The sequence below is a fragment of the Alosa pseudoharengus genome, unplaced genomic scaffold (assembly GCF_046254945.1).
Source record: "Alosa pseudoharengus isolate Yale_2024_CS ecotype anadromous, Long Island Sound unplaced genomic scaffold, YU_APseudo_1.1 YU_APseudo_1.1_scf_1, whole genome shotgun sequence".
NCBI lineage: Eukaryota > Metazoa > Chordata > Actinopteri > Clupeiformes > Clupeidae > Alosa > Alosa pseudoharengus.
Window position 1 is genome coordinate 40,364,554 of NW_027468564.1, and position 23,908 is coordinate 40,388,461.

The 23,908-nt window shown below is 40.6% G+C and overlaps 1 long non-coding RNA gene across 2 annotated transcripts; it reads left to right on the plus strand.

The window, feature by feature from the left end:
• Window positions 1-1,387: 1,387 nt before the first annotated feature.
• Window positions 1,388-22,829, plus strand: LOC143127761 (uncharacterized). 2 transcript variants are annotated; one of them, XR_012987707.1, is made up of 4 exons: window positions 1,388-1,467; window positions 21,331-21,543; window positions 21,769-21,802; window positions 22,012-22,829. It is a non-coding gene; the product is annotated as an uncharacterized LOC143127761 (long non-coding RNA). The 2 variants fall into 2 exon arrangements; XR_012987706.1 differs by lacking the exon at window positions 1,388-1,467 and having other exon boundaries at window positions 21,319-21,543.
• The last annotated feature ends 1,079 nt before the right edge of the window (window positions 22,830-23,908 follow it).

Genomic DNA, 23,908 nt, shown 5'->3' on the forward strand with positions numbered 1-23,908 from the left:
GCTACTCGGGCTCTGTTGTAGGCTAATGACCGGTTTCCTCTATCTCCTGGATTGTTGACTTAACTGTGAGGTCTAGAAGTCAATCGAAGCACATCACAGCGACAAGCTCCCAAACAATTACAACACATAGACCTACTGTTGGTACAAATAGGCTACTGCGTATTATAGCCTAATACCCACCCAATACAATAAGGTTCCCTCTAGCGCCCGATGGGCCTCACCATATAACCCACGCGCACACCAATGATGCACACAACGAGGTAAGCTTTGATACGGACTATGAAACGGGAGACATAAACAGTGGCGTTCACGATGCTCAGCTTCTCAGGCTATGTAGCCCAGCTCACACCGTTCGCGATAAACACCACAGCTCTGCATACACCTCAACAAACACTCAAAACTTCGGCAAACATTCAGCTGGACGATGATGGCAAGGGGCCTGTACAAACACACACGATCATCTGCTCTCCCACCTACAGCCTACCTAACGGGGCTATATTCAGGTGCATTGCAATCAATGAGATCCCCTCTACCTCACTACAAGCGACACACCTCCCGACGTCATTCCCGGGGATACCCCTTGACATTATGTTTTTGTGCACACAATTTAATTTCTTCGAGCCCACGTTTTAATTATTCGTGGGTGCGTTTTAGTAGATCGAGATCTCGAATATACTATAACGTGCTCATGTTTACATGTGTCAAGACAATATTGAGTGCACGTTTTACAAATTGTGGCCACGTTTAAGTAGATCGTGCACACAATGTTCTATAACCATGTTCACGAATTGTGTTTTAATAAATCGTGCCCTCGTTTTAGTAAATCGTGCGCTCGTTTTAGTAAATAGTGCACTCGTTTAATAAATTGTGCCCTCGTTTTACTATGCTTAAAATGAGAGCTCAATTTAGTAAAATGAGCTCACACTATAGTAAAACGAGAGCACAATATAGTAAATTGTGCACACGATTTAGTAAACCGAGCGCACAATTTAGTAAAACGAGCATACGATTTAGTAAAACGAGTGCACAATATAGTTAAAAGAGAGCACAATTTAGTAAAACGAGCGCACAATGTAGTAAAACGAGCGCACATTCTCTCAACATGCAAAACTTTTTGCGATGACCCCTCTAGGGCTCCGTACATGACAGTTGTAAAATGGAACAGAAAAATTAACCAGGGAAAGCCTGCAAAAATGATGTGTTGATCATATAACTGCTTGCTCTAAAACAAGTATTATTTTTTTTTGTTGCATGTTTTGTTTTGAATAGATAAAATGTGTTTTGAACAGTTTAAGCAAAGGAACACTAACAGTAAAAACTGTATGGAGGTGAGAGGTCAAGGAGAAGTTAGCAGAAACAGGAACACGGAACCCTTTTTAGCAGAACGACGAGGAAGAGCGGGAAGCAGGAGGACGACGATCTGCGGACACCAATTCTCGAGAGACCTTAACTGCCGTAAACTAAGAGGTATTTAGCTTTTCCCCAAAAAACACCTTTTTAACTTGCAAGGGACCAAAGAAAGTGTTAACAGTTGTTTTTATTTGTAAACTACTTGTGCTTAATAGAGACAAAACCCATTGTTTAGGGGCTTGTTAAAAGACGAGCCAGGGTTCTTTTCTTGTTTTATTGTGTTTACGTCTGTAAACTGAGCTTTAACTCTGTTGGCAGACACACATCTGTAAAAACGTAGTTTCACATTTCTTCTCAACTCTGTTGCCAGACAGATGTCTGTAAATGGAGCTTTAGATTCCTCTTTACCTGTGTTGGCAGACAAACGTCTGTAAATGGAGCTTTAACTTCCTCTTTACCTTTGTAGGCAGACAAAAGCCTGTAAACGGAGCTTTAAACTTTTCAACTCTATTAGCAGACACACGTCTGTAAGCTCTTACTGTAACTCTTTCTATGAACCAAATCGACCACATTGTGATTGTGCACATACGAGTGTAGGAAAAGGGAACTCAATTCGAGAAAGAGTGACTCAGGCGAATTGACACGACTGTAAACCCCCATCCCCTGCATTGGGAACTTGATTCTGCTAAAGAGAGTGACTCTCAGGCGAATTGACACGACTCTGAACCCCCAACCCCTGCATTGGGAACTTGATTCTGCTAGAGAGTGACTCTCAGGCGAATTGACACGCGCGTTGATCCCCCAACCACTGCATTTGGAACTTGATTCTGCTAGAGAGAGTGACTCTCAGGCGAATTGACACACGCGTTGATCCCAAACCCGTCGAAAAGGGGCCCTCGCACCAGACATACACAGGAGTAGTGATCTCAACTGTGCCACGGGAGTGCCCCAAGGTCACTAGTCACAAAACGCAACCCAAAGGGTGTCATTTCCAGTACAGAATGCAGTGGAATGCAGCCCTCCATATTGTACTACATGTGAGAAAGCATAAAGAAGTGTCAAGTATGGCATCCCCTCAAGTAGTTTAGTAGTTTATTGTCATGTGCTCATAAAATTAATGATACGTAAGGAAAAATCCTTGTACACAAGAGTCAGCTCAACTTTAAAGAATAAATCAAAAGTTTAGTAATTAAAAAGGTAAATTGTGTGTGTGTGTATTGGGGGGGTATGGTGTGTGTGTGTGTGTGTGTGTATGGGGGGGTAATGGGGTGTGTGGAAGGGGGAAGGGGATATGATAAAATGGTGCTTGTGTGTGTGTGGGGGGGGGGATAAAATATATAAATATTGGAGAGATACAATATATAAATATTATACATATTATAATAAATAGGTCCGGAACTCTGTGACCTCATAGCTGATATAGCCTCAAAAATAGGCTACATTGAAGGTGAAAAATCTTTACATTCATATGGAATAATAAAAAAGATCAAGTTAAACAAACACTCTGGAGGTGTAAAATTGATAAACTTCAAAGCCTTTAATCTATAATTAAAAGCATCCCTTATCCCCAAGTTTTACTTTAATACAGAATGATTTTCAAGTAGACTTTTGAAAAAGGTTTACCCAATGTTGGGGAAAGGTTTCTTTCCTTTCTTACAAATAAAGTCTATGCATTTCCCTGTAACTATGTATCTTCTCCAAAGTCACATGTTTTTGACAGAAGCTTTACAGCGTTGGTTGCAATTCACCCTTCGCTAAGCCACACCCGAAAACTGCCACAGGCCAATCGTGGCTTAGCAACCCGTCACTAGGCACGGGAGGTCTGACAAGCTTTTCGAGTTTTGCCATGTTAACCTGTGGAGACTGAAGGCCTGTGGGTCATGAAGGGCACTTATTTGGATGTGTGGTGCCCTAACCGACGTAAAGACACAGTGAAATAACATGTTACACTATAGAAACATGATATAATTAGGAACACATATTGTTGTAACTATAAAAAATGGCATATTGCATATTTCCATAACCGCAAGATACACGCTTCACGATAACGGCAAGAAGTTGTTAACAGACGTTCACCAAGATGTATAGCCCATCAGCAATCTATTTAAAACTAGATGTACCGCAGAGCGGTACAAAATATGACCGCCGCCCAGTCCAGCACATTTTTTCCACAAAAAGAAATCACGCTGAAAGGCCTATATGATTCTAACTGTCTCACTAAATTGCATTATCCACACTCAATTCTCACTGGTATCTGCTAGACAACAAGTACCAAAACATGATTAGTTCTTATATTTCACATGTAAAATGAATTTTATACAACCCCACCTCCATCTTGCCTGTTCATAATTCTGAGAAATTCTTGATTGTTTGTGTTATGTTTATGTTATGTGTGTGTGTGTGTGTGTGTGTGTGTGTGTGTGAGTGTGTGTGTGTGTGTGGGTGTGTGTGTGCGTGTGGGTGTGCGTGCGTGCTTGTGTTTGTGCCTGCGTATGTGCCTGTGCATGCAAGCGTACATATGTCTACTGTGTAAGTATGTGTCATACGTATGATTACTGTGAATGTATGTGTGTGTGTGTGTGTATCTGTTTGTGCATGTGTGCACATGAAATGGGTTAACATGAACCCTGGAGGCAAACATACGGAAAAAAATGGTCATCCTAGGCCCTACAGTTCTCAAGATATTCACAGAGAACTGTGTCTGCCCTACCCTCCTTTCGGGGGGTCCAGTCCAGCGGGGGGGCTACAGATCAAAACGAAAAATGACGGTTCCATGCTATCCATGTGGGGGTACATGCCCACCAAGTTTCGTGTACCCCGGTCTTTCAGTGTCCCGGGAATCCTTGTTGGTGTACGTCACTAAATGTACACATAAATTATTTTATTGTAAGGCCCCCCACGAACGAAAGTACACAAAACTTGGCATGCATTCGGAGGGTGTCATAATGATCCTACACTTTTAATTTCGTGCAGTTTTAACCTTGTCAGCCAGAGATATTGTGATGAAAACACCTAATTTTTTGCTTTTTAATTTTTAACTAGGTGGCGCTATACATGAAATAAGTGGTAATGGGATGGGTTGACATGCCCCCTTAAGACCAACATATATAAAAAAAGATGGACCTCCTAGGCCCTATGGTTCTCGAGATATTCACAGAAAACTGTCTCCGGCCACCTACAGGCCAGTTGGTGTATAGTAACATAAATTAATTTATTGTGTGGCCCCCCATGAACGGAATTCCACAAAATTTGGCGTGCATACAGAGGGTGTCATAATGATCCTACACTTCCAATTTCGTGCAGTTTTGACTATGTTAGGTCACAGATACCTTCAATTACAACACCTCATTTTTACTTTTTTGTGTTTAACTAGGTGGCGCTATACATGAAATGAGTGGTTATGGAATGGGTTGACATGGCCCCTTGAGATCAACATACACAAAAAAATGGTCCTCCTAAACCCCACGGTTTTCGAGATATTCACAGAAAACTTTGTCTGCCCTACCCTCCTTTCGGGGGGTCCAGTCAAGCGGGGGGGTTACAGATCAAAACGAAAAACGATGGTTCCATGCTATCCATGTGGGGTTACATGCCCACCAAGTTTCGTGTACCCCGGTCTTTCAGTGTCCCGGGACTGATTGATGGAAATTTGGGCATGCGAAAAATAAAAAAAATAAAAAATAATTCTGACTAAACCTATATGACCGCCGCTTCGCTGCGCGGCGGTCATAATAACACCTATTTGAAGTACCATTCATGATATGTTGTCAAATATTGAAGTTGTGGGAAGTACATAGCTTAAATGGTATGTTTCTTTTGTCCCCCATGCCTGTTCCATTCATTCTGGCCAGGAGAGTCGAATGAAACAAAACGCACATTCGACTTCTGCTTAAATAACTCATGAACGGTTTTGTTCAGAGATGAAATTCCAACTGTATTTGACAGAGGACAGATGTAGGTTGCTAGTGACAAAATATTAGCTTTCAGTGTGGTACGATGTCTTTGTAAATTACATTTCATTGAAAAGTCCCGGTTCTCCCCCTATGTAATAGACGTGCAGGGTGCTAAAGCTTGTCAGGCATAGCAACAGTAACTAGGGAGGGCGGGACTTAGCGAAGGGTGAATTGCCATTGTGGCATGTTTATAAAAGGGAAACAAAGTTTTTTATACTTTTCATGCATGGCTTATTGTCATGTTTGAGCAGGATCATTGTAACTGGTTGATCGGTCTTTTTTTTTTTTAAGCAACACCAAAGAGTTTTTTGTACCTTAAAATAATGTTTCCAAAATCGTTTTAGTGGTTCAATAACTTGTAACAGGGTGAACGGCACTTCTGCATCCACTTCGCAGCCCTCTATCGGCTATAACCGCACTATGTAAGTTTAGACGAAAGTTTGCCAGATCTGGTAGCGGATCTGTAGTTCGATGGAATGAGACATAAGAAACTAGAAATTTGACTTGCGTTTGATGTCGCAATATATCGTACTTTCATAAATCATGCAACGTATTCTACCTTGTCTGTGAACATTGTTATTTATAAAGCCGGTGCTGGATAAACAAATAGCGTGCGTGCAACAGAGGGAAAGTTCTTTGGTGTTGCTTTAAAAAACAGTAAAACAGGAATAAATAGGCTAAATAAATTAGTGGAGAACAAAAGGAGAGGAATAAGCAATATCATCATTTGCTATCATAGCGCACACACTTTATGAGTTCAGGGACCTGAAAGAAACTGTTTACAGTCTTGTCCTGCTCTTGAGGCACTTGTATCTCCTGCCAGAGGGCAGTAGGTTGAACAGGTGCTACCCTGGGTGTGAGGGAGGGGTCATCAGTGATTGCCCTAGCTCTCCTGAGACACCGCATGCTAGCAATGTCTTCTAGCGAGGGTAGGAGACTGCTAGTGATGTGTTGTGCTGTCTTTATGACCCTCTGCAGGTTCTTTCTGTCCTCCACAGTGCAGTTGGCATGTACACGATGTAATGCAGTACGTAAGGACGCTCTCGATGGTGCTGCGGTAAAAAGCCACTAACAGTTTCTCCTCCAGATGGTTCCTTTTGAGTATCCTCAGGAAGTGGAGTCGCTGTTGGGCCTTTTTTACCACAGCGGATGTGTTGACAGTCCAGAAGAGGTCCTCGGCTAAGTGTGTCCCAAGGAATTTAAAGGAGGACATCCGCTGAACACAGTCCCCATTGATCCTGACTTTCTGCTCGGGAGCAGAAAACCCTGAACCGCAACATACATCACCACACGATCCTGTGCTGGGCCTGTAGGCCTTTGCCAATGGTTTTCCCAGAGTCTTTTTCACCACCACAGCAGGAAAATAAAAGGAGGCGGGCAGGTGAGGATAGTGAGGTCAAGCGGTCTACTGTAAGCCCCACTATACCCTGGGCGCTGTCCCTCACCCCATTTCCCTTTGGCCACCTCACTCTCTTGCACGTACCGTTCATAATCCATTTGCAGTTTTTGAGCAATGGACACCTTATTAGCATGAACCATATTGTTTCTCCCGTTTTGTATTTGCCAAATTTGACAGTCTACATTCAAATCATAGCCTACTTCCAGGCTCGCGGGAACATATTTTTGACCAGGGGTGCTGAATAACAAAATAATTATGGATGTCCGACGATTTCTCCCCCAGCATATGATTCGAATTTAGACAGCTGAATACGCCATTTCACCGCCGTGTATGAGTAGGTCTAAGAGTGAGAAGTTTTATAATGCCCTGGGCAGCCACATTCCACTGCAACTATGCACAACACTTGCCACTCCGACTCATCAATAAAAACTCTGCGCGCACACACCAGTCCCATAGAAGCGCACTTGACTTTACATCATTAACCCATTTCAGTAAGTTATATAGCCAGAGAATGTCCGTAGACGGGCTCTGATATAGCCTAGTCTAAGGTAAATTCCTTTTCTGACTTCTTTCTCTTTATCGCCATGGCATTTAGAATAAAGAATAACGTTCGCGAACCGTTCTGGTTTTGTTGCCAGCATAAAAACAAGCTTACCTATCCGTAAATTTGAAACACAAGGGATGAATTGAACGATGACGAAGTGGGACATATAGGCATAGTTCATATTGGAAAAAAAGTTATACAATTTGGAACTCTAGCTTTTCCCCACCGTAGTCTTTTAATGCCATCTAATCATAATGTAAGCAGTCTGCGCCATACTTAAGCCCAAATCACACCCAAGATTCGCAACGAGATGAGCAGCAACTTGATGAGCAGCAACTTGATGCAACATTCTAAAACCTTGCAACTGTGACCAGACGTGTGAATGCTTTGCGACGGCTTGTAACGACGTGCAACATCTAATTCACACTGCTGTAACCTCCTTTCTATAACGGTTTCGTGTCATTGCGAATCTTTAAACAGACGATCTGCCAGGTTTTAGAAGATTAAATACAACCCGAAACTAAAAAACAGACCAGGCCTCTACTGGAGACCGTCCTTTAACCCAAACCTGTAGCCACGCCAGGCGTTTAAAAGAGACAGGCGTCTCTTAGGGACTCGGCGATTATTTGAAGTTTTACGGTATGTATCTTCTCCAAAGTCACATGTTTTTGACAGAAGCTTTACAGCGTTGGTTGCAATTCCAATTCCACCCACCAGAGAACACTACTACTGTGGTTAAATTCTAACATTTTGCTGGATGGATTTTACATTTCTGGGAACAAATGTTGGATAGAGAGATTATATTTGTGAATTATATAACTGATGAAAAAGGGAAAATTATGACATACACAGTTAATACAAACACATGGAGTAGTATGTACACTGCAACAATATAATGAACTAATTGGATCTTTACCACAACAATGGAAAAAGAAAATGGCAAATAGTTCTGGATCCTTTTTAGTGTGCAGACCACAGAGGAAATGGGCTAAGTGGCTCGATCAATAAAGAAATGTAGAGTTTTTATATAAGAACAGAACAATTTAGTTGCAGTACCATATAAGATATTTGATAGTTGGGAACAAATGTTAGATGTACAAATATCATGGAAGCAAGTCTTTTTTATCAAGTCACATTCATACAAAACAACACTTGATACAAAAAATAGATATTTTCAGTATAAATTAATATATAAATACTAAGGAACAAATTTTTTTTTTAAATATTTGGGGAATAGACTCAACCTCAAATTGCCGATTCTGCCAAGAGGAGGCAGAAACGGTTGAGCATTTGTTTTGGTATTATTCCCCAGAGTCCTTATTTTGGAAACAAATTAAAAGATGGTTAGCTGTACATGATGTCAAATTTCAGTTAGAGCTGTTAATAGTACTGATGGGTAATATAGATTTGAACATGGTCATGCTCTTCAAAACATTATTATTCTGCTGGAGAAAGATTTTATTTTCAGTCTGATGTCAATTAAACAATTAAATATAGATGGATTCAAAATGTATGTAAGGTATTATTGTAAAATAGAATGTTTAATGGCAAAGGAAACTGGAGAATCAGATGGGTGAAACTCAAAGAAACAGAAGAATGGGATGACTAAAGGTTAAATTAAAGTTTTAGGAAGCTGTGGGTGGGAGAGAGGGATTTTTGTGTTAGAGGGGGTCCCTGTATTATTTTTATTATTATTTATTATTATTATTATTATTATTATTATTATTATTATTATTATTAATTATTATTATTATATGTTGCTGTTGTTGTTGTATTTTGTTGTTGACTTGTTAAAACCAAACAGAACTATAAAGAAGTCCTCAAAAAAAAAGATGAAAGGTTGGCATGAAAACGGCAAGTATAAGTATAAGTATATATACTTTTTTGATCCTGTGAGGGAAATTTGGTCTCTGCATTTAACCCAATCGGTGAATTAGTGAAACACAAACAGCACACAGTGAACACACAGTGAGGTGAAGCACACACTAATCCCGGCGCAGTGAGCTGCCTGCTACAATGGCGGCGCTCGGGGAGCAGTGAGGGGTTAGGTGCCTTGCTCAAGGGCACTTCAGCCTCGGCCCACTGGTCGGGGCTCGAACCGGCAACCCTCCAGTTACAAGTCCAGAGTGCTAACCAGTGGGCCACGGCTACCCAAAACTTTCACACAACTTGGTGGAAAGGTGTAGCACAGGCTAAGGTAAACCCGTTCATGTCTGAAGCTGATCATATTGAAAGTAGCCTACATGTATTTCCCATATCGTAGCCTATTAGCACGCTCGTAACAACAGCAAAAATGAAACTGGAGAGTGGATGTCTCCGCGAAGACACCGCTGTTACATTAGATGCGCACTCAATCGCGAATCGACGCAGTAAAAAAGCAACAACTGGTAGTAACAAATTTAAATTGCAAAACTTTTGTATGCACTTGCGGTGATGGCCTAGTAGACCTAATGTGAATGGCAGATTATAAAGTAAAGGACATTTGCACCAAATAAAGGCAGTGTTGTGGGTTGTGTTTCTACAACATGTTAGCACAAAACTTAATTTCTGTCATAAACGAAGTAAGCTAAGCGATTCTTCAGGTTACACAACGTGAACTACCGGTAGCCTATGTTCAAGCGTTCAAGTCAAGTGACATGTGGTTTAACCCTTAAAGGAGTACCGTCACACCGGTGTGACGGGAATGTTGAGAAATGAACGTTCTAAAGAACATCTGGGTTCACTGAATTCAACATAGAATTTTAGAACCTTCAATTGTTGCGGAACTTAGAACGTTCAAAAACCTACACCTTTAAGGGTTAATTCATGGGTTAACGTGACGTGAGTCAGACAGAAGATGGGCCTGTCTTCTCTCTTCTCTCATGTTCCTCTCAAGTCACGTTAGGCTAAATGGTGTGATTAGCAACTAGAATAAAAAAAAAAACATCCCTGGAGTGACACCCAACCCCCAGTTTTTTCATACTAGGATTGTAACCTTTTTGGTGTTGGTGGCTGGCCAGTAGGTGGCACTCTTCCCTGTGGCCAAAAGCTACCAAAAAAAAATCAATCCCAATGTCCTATTGCAGTGACAGGGACACTGTACTGCAGGAGATGTTTTCCTTTGCATGAATGTTAAATTGAGGTCCTGACTCACCATGGTTGTTAAAGATCCCATGGCCCTTATCGCAAAGAGTAGGTGGTTCCCTGATTTGCTTTATTTATGTACACATACATAAAGACACACACACATGCGCACACACACACACATAAAAACACACACACACAAAGACACGTAAACACGCACACACTACACATGCACACACACACACACACGACACGCACACAAACACATAAACACACATGCACCCACACATACAAACACACCTACATACACAAACACACACGCACACATACACACACAAACACACACACACAAACACATATACACAAAAACAACCACACACTCTGCACACACTCGATTACAAACACACAAAAAAGGAACAAAGTAGGAAATGAACACAATTTGACAAGTGTGACTTATTTTTGTGGAAAAAAATGTGCTGGACAGGGTGGCAGTCATATTTTGTACCGCTCTACGGTACATCTAGTTTATTATATTGTGTTTTTATTCTGTCTCCCAGCACAGTTGGAGATGCTACACGTTACATTTCACTGATGTTGTACATGTACAATCATGCATGTGACAAATAAAACTTGAACTTGAACCTCAGCCAGATAGATTAACTAATTAGTGAAAGCACCTGTGTTAAGTGCACAGGTAGAACCAATACTTCTGTGCCCATACTTTGTGAGAAATTGGCTGTTTGTGTGCAAGAATTTAAATTCATAAAGTTCTGTTCAGCTGCAGCTGTGTGTGTGTGTGTGTGTGTGTGTGATGTGTTTGATTCTAGCATGGAGGAAGCTTTCTACACCAAGGTAGTTAAATACCAACCACTCCTAAACACCATCTCAGAGCTAGACTATAGGTGCAAACTACTTGTTTTCACATTTGGTAGCCTAGGACACACACACACAGGTTGGTAGTAAGAGGGCTGCAACAACTAAGGATGGCCGCCACATATGGCAGAGACGTTGCTACTTATACCGTAAGAACTGAGTATAAACTGCTTATTATTCATCACCTTTACTAGAAGCCAAGCACTTGTGTTCTTTTGTTATTATTTCACTTTAAATGCCATAATTGCAGTCTGACTGTGGCAGCCTACCTAGAACCATATAGTAAATATGTTTTAAATGTAGTATATTTATTATAGGGACAGGTCCCAAACTCTTTATGCAAAGTTGATTTGGCATCCATTTTGTGTTTTTGCCTTACACATAGTTCAACACCTTTAACTCCGGATATTCGCTATATGACTAATTTTCCACAAACAGGCCCAGGGTTCTCAAGTTTTGAGCTCAGCTTTTTTTTGGGGGGGGGGGGGGGGGGCACTCACTCACTAAAATGTTTGGCTTGTGTGCTAAATCATGTGCTCATTCAATGAAGGTAGAATTGAATAACGTAAGTGCACTATTTACTAAGATGAGTGCACCATGTACTAAAATAACTGTGTAAAACTTGCACAGATAGCAAAAGGTGTGCACACATGTACGGATTATCAGCCAGTGGGCCCCTAGATGTGAAAAGGGCCCACTGGCCACTTCAAAAGGTTGGTAACTCAGCTTAGTTAGTGTGGTCTGGGGGCATGCTTCCCCAGAAGACATCTTTAAAAAATAACCCCTTAAATATAAACTTCTGGTGAGTTTTGTGGAAAGAAGCATTAACCCTTTGAGACCTTTTTCAGGAAAGTCTGGGATTTGTACCCATCTTGCATAGCTATGTCTCTTATGTCAGCCTTTATATCAAAGGGAAACCATGTGTGTTTTTACCAGGAAGCATGTCAGTAGAAATAACTTTTCATATTCAGGTGGGATAGATTGGAATCTTGAAATATAATAATCTTGACGGTGGGATATTCTATGGCTCACCAATTTACGAGATATATGTACTGAGTGAGACAAATATTTTATTTATTAGGCTAATTGCTTTATTCCCTGGAGTAGCCTATTGTCACCAAGTGACCAACTTTTTATTTTCTTTTTTTATAAGGACAGCAAGTTCATTATTTTGGGTTGCTATTACATTATGATGGTTGGCAGCTCATTGTCTGCAGCAGTCCTGGGCCCAGTTCCCCGAAAGCATCTTAAGCCTAAGAGCGTCGTAAAGTCCCTCTTACGAACGTCGTAAGATTTGCCGACTGTTTCCCGAAACCATCGTAGCTTAAGATCGTCGTGAAAACACTCGTAGATCTAAGAGTGCTCCAGAGTACTCGTTACCGGCTAAGAGCGTCTTAACAGTACTTCTTACTGAGGTCACCAACAGGACATACAGAGGAATTACAATTTAGAATACATAATCCAATTTACGTTCCCATTCTTTATTGTGTTTACCTGTGATGAATCAGATTTTAGCGTGCAAAATAGCCTACATTTAATGGTCATAATAATGTGATGAAAAGCGGACAAAAATGCAATCAAGTTATGAAACGAGACGTTGCCAAAATAGTTTGACATTATCTTTGCTAAGTGAATATTTGTATTAGGCCTATGAGGTAAAAAGCAGAGAAAGCAACATGTGGTTTAGTCTGTAGCCTACTGCATCAAAATCTAAGCCTACACATTTTCTCTCTTTCTTACTCGACTTCTTTCTTATCTTCAAACGTGTTCTTAAGTGACACTGCGAAAAATTATTGCATGGTGCAACAATCTAATCTTAAAATAATTACAATTATGTATGTCTCTGTGTGGTATATAACCTACTTGGGATGCTTACATGCAGATGTCAAAGTGTTTCTATTTTCGTATTGATGTGAATTAATGTGTAGATCCGAAGTTTAAATGGTAGGCCTATAGTTGTGACGTGCAGTCACCTGACATCACCGTCAAATCAGAGGATATTTCAGAACTATTAACGTGGACAGCTCCCCCTCGTACGAGCGTGTCTCCGTCGTTATCGGGAAACTGGGCCCTGTATCTTTAGAAAAAAATGTATGTGTAGCATACTCGCTCAAATTGATAACACTCATTGATAATAAGCTAATTTTCATTCATTGTTGACATGGTTCATGGAGGCTCAGACGGGTGTCTGATGACCACGCCGCTTAAAAGCACAAACGAGTGCGAAAGTTGCTGCCGTGACGACAGGGAAAGTGCAGGCAGCCACCAGAGTGATTGGTCGTATAAAATGAGCGTTGCTGATGTCTGGGTTACACAAAGCTACAACGACACAATCATTATGTTTTCTTAATGACCGACAGTTTAGTTTAGTTTATAAATAAAACACACTGTTAAAGTGCCATAAGTAGGGTTTACTAAATGAAAGACAGTTGAATTTCTGAATAAAAAGAATTTTGGTGCAGTTTTGAAATCTTAAACGTGTGACCCCACATACACACACAAGCATAACGTGGTTGCAGGGAGGGGGTGTCCCAGAGCCATATTAAGGTAGAGTTGCGACAATGGGTGTTCAAAATTCGTTAAGGTCACGTGGTTCATGTTAACTTCAAAAAGTTCCCGGAAGTGATTGACAATGGATTAGAATGCATTAAAGGAGCGATTTGTAGGATTGTTACCGAACATTCTGTAGGCCAAAATCAAAACACTGGTGAACGTTCTCAAGACTACCAGACGCGAGACTCTTCTGGGTTGCCAGATGTAGCCTAATGACGACTTAGCTAACGTTAGTTGACCTGCAGCTGCTTTAACGTTTCTCCAACCATGACCCAGCTACACATTACGGAAACAGTGAAAACAAAAAATACCTCTTTAACCAACGTAACATATTTAGCTGAAGTTAGCAATGCAGATGAAGTTTAGCCTAGGCTACCTGTCGTGGAGAAATATGGCCAACTCTGCATCAGACTTGATATTCTTCGTTTGACGAAGATGTCGCCATCTCAGGAAGCTCCTCCGATGTCCACTTAATGTGTTTCTTGTTTTAATTTTGGAAATTTGAAATTTGCCTGCCTCTCGTAGGCGTTCATGACTAGGCTACAACTGACAGCAAGTTGACAGTTGGCCTTTGCTAATTTGGCAACACAAATAGGAGGACACGCCAGCCCATTATTAATACGCTATTCTAGAATTAATCATTCAAAACATAAACGAAAATTCCTAGAGATTCCACCCCGTATGATATCCGATATTTTCCGATATTTTAGGTAGCCTACTTGGCCATGAACTCAAAACGTGTCTCTCTGAAGCTCTGTTCTAGAACCTTTGCTCTGAAGTCTGTCCCCGTTGCTAAGCAACATCAAATAAACGAAATGACAGTCTTCCAGTATTAAATGTGTGATTACGAATGGATGTGTGTGGTTTGCAATTTCCTGCTTATTCTTTTGTCAACACCATGCTTTTAGGAAAACAATCTTTTTATCATAGTTCCCTCTTCAATGAGCGATTACCAGCTCGTTTTTGTAACAGAGATAGCTGTTTATTGTTCCTAGGTAGCCTATGGAGTGCTGCCGACCACTGTTCATTACGGCCCAGAATGCCTTGCATGTCTTTACAACAAAACAACCCAGTAAAACCTAATTTCCCGTAAACATATGAATTTGCATACTTGTAACATTTTTAATAATACTCTCCCATCATGATATTTAACAATAATGAAAAATTTAATTTGAATACCGTCAATGTGAAAACAACTCTATTATGTAAGCTATATATAGCTACTGTTCTCCTTGCTATTTCAGTTCGTAAGTCCATACTATCCCATGGCAGAGCAAGGATTTCATGAGTGGGCAAGGTTGTCCGGAGACATTGTGGCTGCCCAGAGGCATTGAGCATACTTGGAAGGCATTGTGATAGAAGGTGAATGGTGCAAAGGTGAATGGTGAGAGTTACCAAATACCTGTGGGTGGTTTGCAAAATGATGGAAACTTTTGGAATATTTCTTTTTTTTTTTTTAGCTTATGCACCCTCACATTGGAGTCCCCAGTTCATATACAAAATTTGGTATCGATATGTGACAGTGTTCCTGAGATATGGACAACATCCTGTTTCGGAGCTTCGCCGCCGATTTTGTTTGGCTGTGACGGGCAAACGCTTTTGAAAATTTAGTTTCGCTTTCTGTTCAATCCAATATGGCGGACGAACGGCACGCCCACCTGACGTCATCTTCGCGTGCAACTTACACCGGTACTGACCGGACGTTTTAAAGTTGGAACGGTGTCTCTGTCTCAAAGGGCCTAGGCGCTAGAGCTGACAAAAAATTAGGGAGACGGGAAAAATAAAACTTAAGAAGAACAATAAGTGTGCTGCTTTGCAGCAAGCACACTTAATAAAACTTAAGAAGAACAATAAGTGTGCTTGCAAGCACACTTAATTACAAAATTACAAAATTACTAATTACAAAAGTAAATAGGAAATATATAGTTACTGTCTACATGAGCACAAAGTATCAACGAAGCTCAAAAGGTTTTACATCAGTGATGGAAATCTTGCAATGTTGTTGACGGAAGACGTGCTGCACACGTGAAGGAAACAGCTGATCAGTTACGTGATTATTTACTTTACTTGTGGACTGGACTTGGAAGTTTGCAAATCTTGAGAAGATGGCAGAATACGAAGAAGACACAAGGGTTATACGAGGAATTTGAAATCATCGGATCTGCAAAATATAAATGACTTTACGCTATTCAAAATTTCCGGATACTAGTGACTGGCTTGGACACCATTCCCAATGCAATGGGTGCAACCATCCCCCACTCACCTCGGCGGACACCGAGTCACGTTCGGCCAGGTTAGGTTACCTGGAAAGCGTTCGGTCCCGCACGCATGCATCTATTCCATTTATCAAAATACACACTGAAACAACGCCCACCCCTTCCTCCCTCCCAAACTACATTTCTTTCTATTTCTGATGGTGGGCTAAGAAAAGTAACGTCAGCATAAACTGCTCTCCGGAATACAAAGCTAAGTGGCTTGTTAGCAAGCAAAGTTTGGTCATGTAACGTTACACGATTCCAAAACGGTGTGCTTTACATGCAAATAGTAAAACAATTTCATACATACCTCCGGAGCAATTACCGTCGCTTTTAGGATGGCATTTTTCTTCAGATGTACCCTTCTTGGGGGGTTTGATCCTCTTGTAGGGATAGCAAACTCGTCTGCATCAAAATGTCGACTACATACACGGTAATCCTTCTGTTTTAGAATATTGACAGGTGTCTCGACATCGAGTTGCAAAACAACAAGCCACTGTTTCAAAGTGGGCTCCTGGAAATGTAGCCTCTGAAACGTTTCTGGATTGTAGCTCCTCATCCTCTTGCCACAACCTGGTATTGCACATACGCGAACCATCCTTCCTGCTCTTCGCCTCGTCTTCCTCCGTAATGTCAGGTATACCTGTAGCCTGCACACATGCCGGCCGGTCACTCCTCCTCACTTGTGCAGTAATAGTCATTTATATTTTGCAGATCCGATGATTTCAAATTCCTCGTATAACTCTGTGTCTTCTTCGTATTCTGCCATCTTCTCAAGATTTGCAAACTTCCAAGTCTAGTCCACAAGTAATGTAAATAATCACGTAACTGATCAGCTGTTTCCTTCACGTGTGCAGCACGTCTTCTGTCAACAACATTACGCAACATCCATCACTGATGTAAAATCTTTTGAGCTTCGTTGATACTGTGTACTCATTAGTGCTCATGTAGACAGTAACTATATATTTCCTATTTACTTTTGTAATTAGTAATTTTGTAATTACTTTTGCAGTCTGTTGCCTTGTCCTTCCTGTTCGTTCGTGCTCGGCAGTCGACTGATCGCGACTTCATTACAAGATGGCGGCCAGCGGAGAGATTCTCTGAAGGTACTGCTTGTATAAACAGTCTTTTTTAATAAACTTCCTGTGCACTTCCAAAGTTCTCAGTATCTCGTTTTAAATGTCAGGACCCTCAGAAGTCTACCAATGCAGTGTGGAGTTACTTGAAACATTTTTAATGGTGTAAAAATAGCGATTTAACTGCATAGGTTACGCTATGCCCCCACAGCTAGCTGAAAACCTTATGCAAGTACGGCGAAAATCGGCGCAATTCGGAATACTAGGGGGTGACCGAAGGTGCCTATTGGACACATGTAAGTACTCTGCAACATCTTTCAGTGCAACTAAGGTCAATTTCACACCGGAATTCTCCTTTAAGTTAACCGCATTACCTACACAGTAACCCCATGGTAATGCGATGCGAGTGATCATAATAACATATAAAACGTGATATAGTCCTTGATAAATAACCAGGCTATGAACTCATAAACAACAGCATTTTGTCACCGTTTGTCATTCACCGTGCTGCATTAAGATGCTAGGCTAAAGAGCTTGAGATTCAGAGAACCTGCATGGTTGTGCTCACCCTGTCAGAAAATAGCAATTTGATCAGTGAGTGATCATGCATCATATCAGCGCAAGCTTGGTTTGAAACTGGTTTCTGGGGATGGGGTTTACACGATCCTTCACTGGGCTAGTGCCTGCTGTGTTAAAGGTAAACTATGCAGTATTGGCAATTTCCTTACTGTTTTCTCGTTTTTTGCTTCTTTTTCGCTGGCTCTATCATGACGAATGTCTGAGAAACTCCATCACTACCTTTTTCTAGCCGGTGCCTGGCGTGTATGTGTATTTGAATGCAGTAAAGCAATTCGTTACACTCGGTATACTTCCTGACACTGAGGCCGTCGGCCCGCCGGCCCACAGTTGCAAGGGTGTTTTTTCCGCTCACAGGCGCTAGGGGGAAGTGACACGGCCCCCATTCAACCCGAAAAAAGTCATATAACCATTCCAATGACTCTGAAGCTGTTAAGTTCAGGTAAATTAAGCTAATAAACTTGCATATTAAGCTAAAAAACCTGCATAGTGTGCCTTTAAATGAAGGTAAATTAAGTTTAAAAACTTGCATATTAAGCTAAAAAACCTGCATAGTGTGCCTTTAATATGACCGTGCTGATGCTAACAGCTGCAGCTCCATCAAATCTATATAGGTTCTCATGCATATTAGGCTAGCTTTTGCCAATGAAAATGAATGCAACATAAAAAAAAAAACAGTAGGCTACTGCACCTAACTGAAGAAACGTTTACGTTACTGTAAGGAAATTATTATTATCATTGTATTGATTTACTGCAATTTCCACAGTATAAGCAGTGTGTAAGCAGAAATATTGTGCTGAGTTCTAAGAACAGAGAGTTCAAGTTAAATGTTGTTGTGCTGAGTTCTAAGAACAGAGAGTACAAGTTAGGTGTGCACCCAGACAGACAGGAACTACCACCCTGTCTGTGTGGGTGAGATAATAGTATGTCACAATGAAGTCGCTATGTCTTGCTTCCTATTTTCTGCGTGCATCTGTACAATAAAAGACACAGCTTTTGGGCTGCAGAGTCAGAGACTGATGGTGTGAGGAATTCTTCCTTACATTAGCAGGCTCTCCTCTTGGTACCAGAGTTTGTGGGCAAAGCCATACTACTTGTTGTGGTTCTTGTATCTATATGTTGGGGTTAAATTCCCTGACAGTTACCAACAATGTTAACAACAAACTCAACTTCACTGCTGCAAACAAAGTTGGCTATATGCTTCGCCATATAACGAACCAGCTAGCCTTGTGATAACAAAATCTTTACCACTTTGTTGTGGTAAAGTCCACTGTTTAGTCCACTGAAAGTTATCCACATATCAAACGATTAAATACACAGTTATGGAGGAATTGTTTTGGGCAAGCAGTTGCACTACATCCCACTTTTGCTGCTCCGCATACGTTACAACTTGACGTGATGGTGAAGCTAAATTCCCAAGAAACGTCACGTCATAAAAGTTGTAGGCCTACTAAACACAAAAACTTAATGACAGCTTGTTCGTGGTGGTGTAGTGCTGCCTAATTGAAATGAGATAGGCAAGGGTTATCTTATATTCGGCTATTACGTGTGGCACATTTATTGGGCTTTTAGCCTCTTTTAATTTATTTGATGAGGAACTGATAAAGACTGAGCAGCAGAAAAGCCATAGTCAATACATAAATAGTTTATTATTATAATTAGGCTATTGATAGCCTACTATTAGTTTACTACTATTACTGTTATTATTATTATTATTCGGATGACATGTTAACATGGTCGAAACCTCTTGAAATTTGGCACACACGTCAGGTGTCATGCATCGCAGTTAGGTACAAGAGCTTGACCCCGGGCGTGGCCCAGGGACTCGCTAGCGCCCCCTTAGGTGACTGATCCCGTGGTTGGCAAATATTTTGAGGTGGTTAACATAATCGAAAACGCATGAAATTTTGCACACACATCAAATGGTACAGTGAATAGACAGGGATAAAAGCTTGGCACCGGGCGTTGCCCAGGAACTCCATAGCGCCCCCTTTGGTGGGTGTATGTAACTCCCAAAAACAAACAACTTTTGTATTAACATGTCATTAGCCACGCCCACAGGAAGTGAGGTAATTGAGATTTTGTGCGTTGTGGACATGATCAATTTTAACATACTCCTCCTAGACGGTTGATCCGATTCATGTCAAAGTTGGTATACATGATGCCGAGATGTTCCTGATTATAAATTGTTTATAAATTTTTTTCGATATATTGTAATTTGACGAAATGGCGAAATGATTAATTTTAATACCCTTCCACATAAACAATAAATGTGTCATAATTCACCATGCATGGCTTGAAATGTTTTACATTTCACAGGTCATTGAAGACCATGTTAATGATAATATTCACATGCCCATAATTCATGTTTGGCATAGCGCCACCAACTGGGAACAGAAAGAATGACAATTATACTGATGTCACATGATGAATTTGAACATACTCCTCCTAGACGGTTTGTCAGATTCATTTGAAATTTGGAAAACATTATGCCAAGATGTCGCTGATGTTAAATTGTGAATGGATTTTTGAATGTTGTAATATATTTGATATGATTTTAATATCTCACCACATAAACAAGAAATGTGTCATAAATCACAGTGCATTGAATGAATGGTCTGAAACTTCTCAGGTTAATAGATATCATGATTATGATGATATCCAGACACCCAATGGGCCTGCCTGGCATAGCGCCACCACCTGGCCAAGCAAGAAATGTGCCAGAAATGGAAAATGCCTTAAGTGATTGATCTGAAACTTTATAAAATATTGGATATCATTATTGTGATGATATTCACAAGCGTAATTCACAGGCCTAGCATAGCGCCACCATCTGGCCAAGCAGGAAATGTGCCAGAAATGCTCAATGCTTTGAATAAATGGTCTGAAACTTCTCAGGTTAATAGATATTATGATTATGATGATATCCAGACACCCAATGGGCCTGCCTGGCATAGCGCCACCACCTGGTCAAGCAGGAAATGTGTCATAAATGGACAATGCCTTAAGTGATTGATCTGAAAGTTTATAAAATATTGGATATCATTATTGTGATGATATTCACATGCGTAATTCACAGGCCTAGCATAGCACCACCATCTGGCCAAGCAGGAAATGTGCCAGAAATGCTCAATGCTTTGAATAAACGGTCTGAAACTCCTCAGGTTAATAGATATTATGATTATGATGATATCCAGACACCCAATGGGCCTTCCTGGCATAGCGCCACCACCTGGTCAAGCAGGGAATGTGCCAGAAAATAAAACACAAAAACAAATGGCACACGCATCAAATATGTACATTTCACAGATGCACCACGTCGGTGCTTTGTTGGATTCCGACATGTCAAGGGTTGCAGGTGCTCGGGCCCGCCATTGCCGCTTGCGGCTATATTTATTATTATTATTTGGCTGGTGAGTGGTGCGCTAGTTCTGAACCCTGCGAGAAATCCTCTGGTATCCTTGCGCCTCTAATAATTATGCAGATACCTTGAAATCCCTAGTAATATTTCTGCGTGAGAAATGCAAGGTGTGGCTGTGACCGTGTGAACTTTTTGAATTGCATGTGAGAACCCTGGCCTCAGGCCTATTACGCCCAGTGGGTGGGGCCAGCCCACTCTGCTCTAAAGTGCTATAAAATAGGCCTACACTCATGCCAAATGGCCATTCTACCCTCTCATTGTCTCTAGGTTGGTCTGAACTGTACATCCACAAAGATAACTGCAGATTGAGAGTGATTCTTGTAGTAGTTTTACCTGACCTAATCATCTTAAGGAGCAGACGTTAACAGCATGGGCAAGGAGGACATGGAGGGAGCTGTATTTGCGATACTTCACCGCCACAAGTTCATCTGCTTCATGTGCCTGATGTTTGTTCTTCTCTCTGAAGGTGGCAAATGTAAGGTATGCCTACTTGACTGTCAGTCCAAGCACAGTAGATGCAATGTACTATAACTTTAAGACCTAGCCAACCTCCAGTTTTAATTGGTAATCTTATTTTTTAACAAACTTACTAAACTAAATTCTAAAATTGTAATAACAGCCAGGGTCGATGACAAGTCGATTAATTCCTCATGTTAAAGTTGCACATTAACCTGACAATCTTTCTCTGTCTGTCTGTCACTCCAGTCGAGAAACTTCGGCTATCTGAGACCTATTCCTGGTAAGTACTTGCATATTATTTAGAGCATGTATAGATTACTTACTTGAAATGTAGCTCACAGCCTCCACTGTTTAGTGAAAAGTGTGAGGATGCAGTTGTGCGTAACTGGTAGGTTTCGTTGGCTTCAATGTTTTTTTTTTCCCTTTCAGCCTATATAGGCTACTGTAGCCTATTCATGAAATTTGACTCATTATTTTGCATTCCCATAGAAATATTGCGAAATTATACTATGCAATGGGAGGCGATTGAATTTGGTAACATCACCTTAATCGGAAGGAATTTGAAGTACGATTCGGATCAAGGAACGCTGGCAGTGAAACAGGGAGGAAGCTACTTTTTTCACCTGACGCTCCATTTTACTTCTACGGCGTTGGATACTGTCAGCAGCAGGGTGAACGTGACGTTGGAATCCGCTACCCTCGTGCTGCTCTCGTGCGAGGTGGAATTACCGGCTGTCGGCCAATTGATGATGCCCGTGACAAAAACGTGCTGGGCCGTTCGGAACGTGAAGAGAGACAGCCGCCTGTGCGCTCAAATGATCGTGCACTCGGAGACGGACAACGTTTTTGGGTGGAAGCTTTTGAGCAACGGCTCAGGCTTCTTGATTCATCGTGTGTATGGCCCATGAATGTACCCACTCATATACACCAATTAGCAAATCACCTTGTGTTCATTATTATCATTATTGTTGTTTTTGTTATTATTATTATTATCATTATTATTATTATTATTATTATTATTATTATTATTCGACTATTTTTATAATTATGACTGCCGATTCCCAGAACACTGAAAAACTTGGTGAACTTCACAAAATATAGGCCTAGGCTACTTCATGCTCAAACTAAATATGTTGTTTGGTTAACATTAAAATGCTACTAATGTTAGCTTCAAAGGACCTAAACATGTGTTGATCAGACCATCTAGCCTACACCGTGAGACGTAAAAAGTAAAAAGCAAGCGGTTTTATTTTGAACTTTTATTGTGAACTTTATTTTGGCTTTCTTATATTAAAGCATAAAGCATATTTATATATATTCCCATATCTTCTTAATCTCACTCATCAAACCAAAATCACATCTTTTCTAGGACTTTTCAGGCACAATTCTCTTACTGTAAGTTCAAAGAACAAACAGCATATTTTTAGAGCTGACATCAAAGAAAAAAACAAACAGAAATTTCACTTTTGTATGAACTTCAGGTAAAAATGAAAAATAAATAACTTATTTCTTTCCAAAAAAAAAAGACCTGCTGGTAGGGAGACCATTTTGGTCATGTGGTATGAGCATTTCTAGGGCTTACTCCCCAGGTCACCATCTCACTCTCTCACACACACACACACACACACACACACAGCCCACCTATGTCCAGCAGCTACTAATACTTTATGTCAGTCATTAGTTGAAACTGAAAAGGTGTCTGTTCATCTTCAAAAGAAGCTGTTTTTTTGGCCCAAGACCGGCCCATAGTGGTGGAAATTAGATAAATGAAGCAACATTTCAGCTCTTACTATCCTGTAGTTTTTATTAGTACCATGGTTCAACAAATGTGTAAAGGTTATATAATAATTCACTTCAACTGAGAAGTTAACATGTTAAATGTTCCACTATTCCAAAAGTTAACAAAAACAAAAAGAAAGAATGAAAGAAAGAAAGCCTTTGAAATGTAGCCTATCCCAGGCTTCCACAAAGAGGCATATTGAACTAATATTTAGGTTACATGTTTTTTGCATGGGTAGGCTATATTGTTGTTTGGTGATTTTGCCTACTCCTTTACTACACCCTCTTCTGAGCAAACAAGGCATATAGGTTTATCATGTAGGGTAATTGCTCTTTCTTACATTAAATAACTTTAATTTATCCTCTCTACTTGTCCCCGTATCTGAAAAAACTTTGAGAAACACTGGTTTAAACCGATTGAACACGTCTGTGTTAATGTTTGTGTGTTTGCGCGCGCGTGCCCGCAGAGAGAGAGAGAGAGAGTTCATGTTAGGCTACATGATGTAGCCTATTACTTGTGTTTTACCTTTACATCAATAAAGAATTAAGGATCTTTTAGTTTGTTTATTTATTTAGTAGGATTCATTTAATCTAACATGCTAGCGAG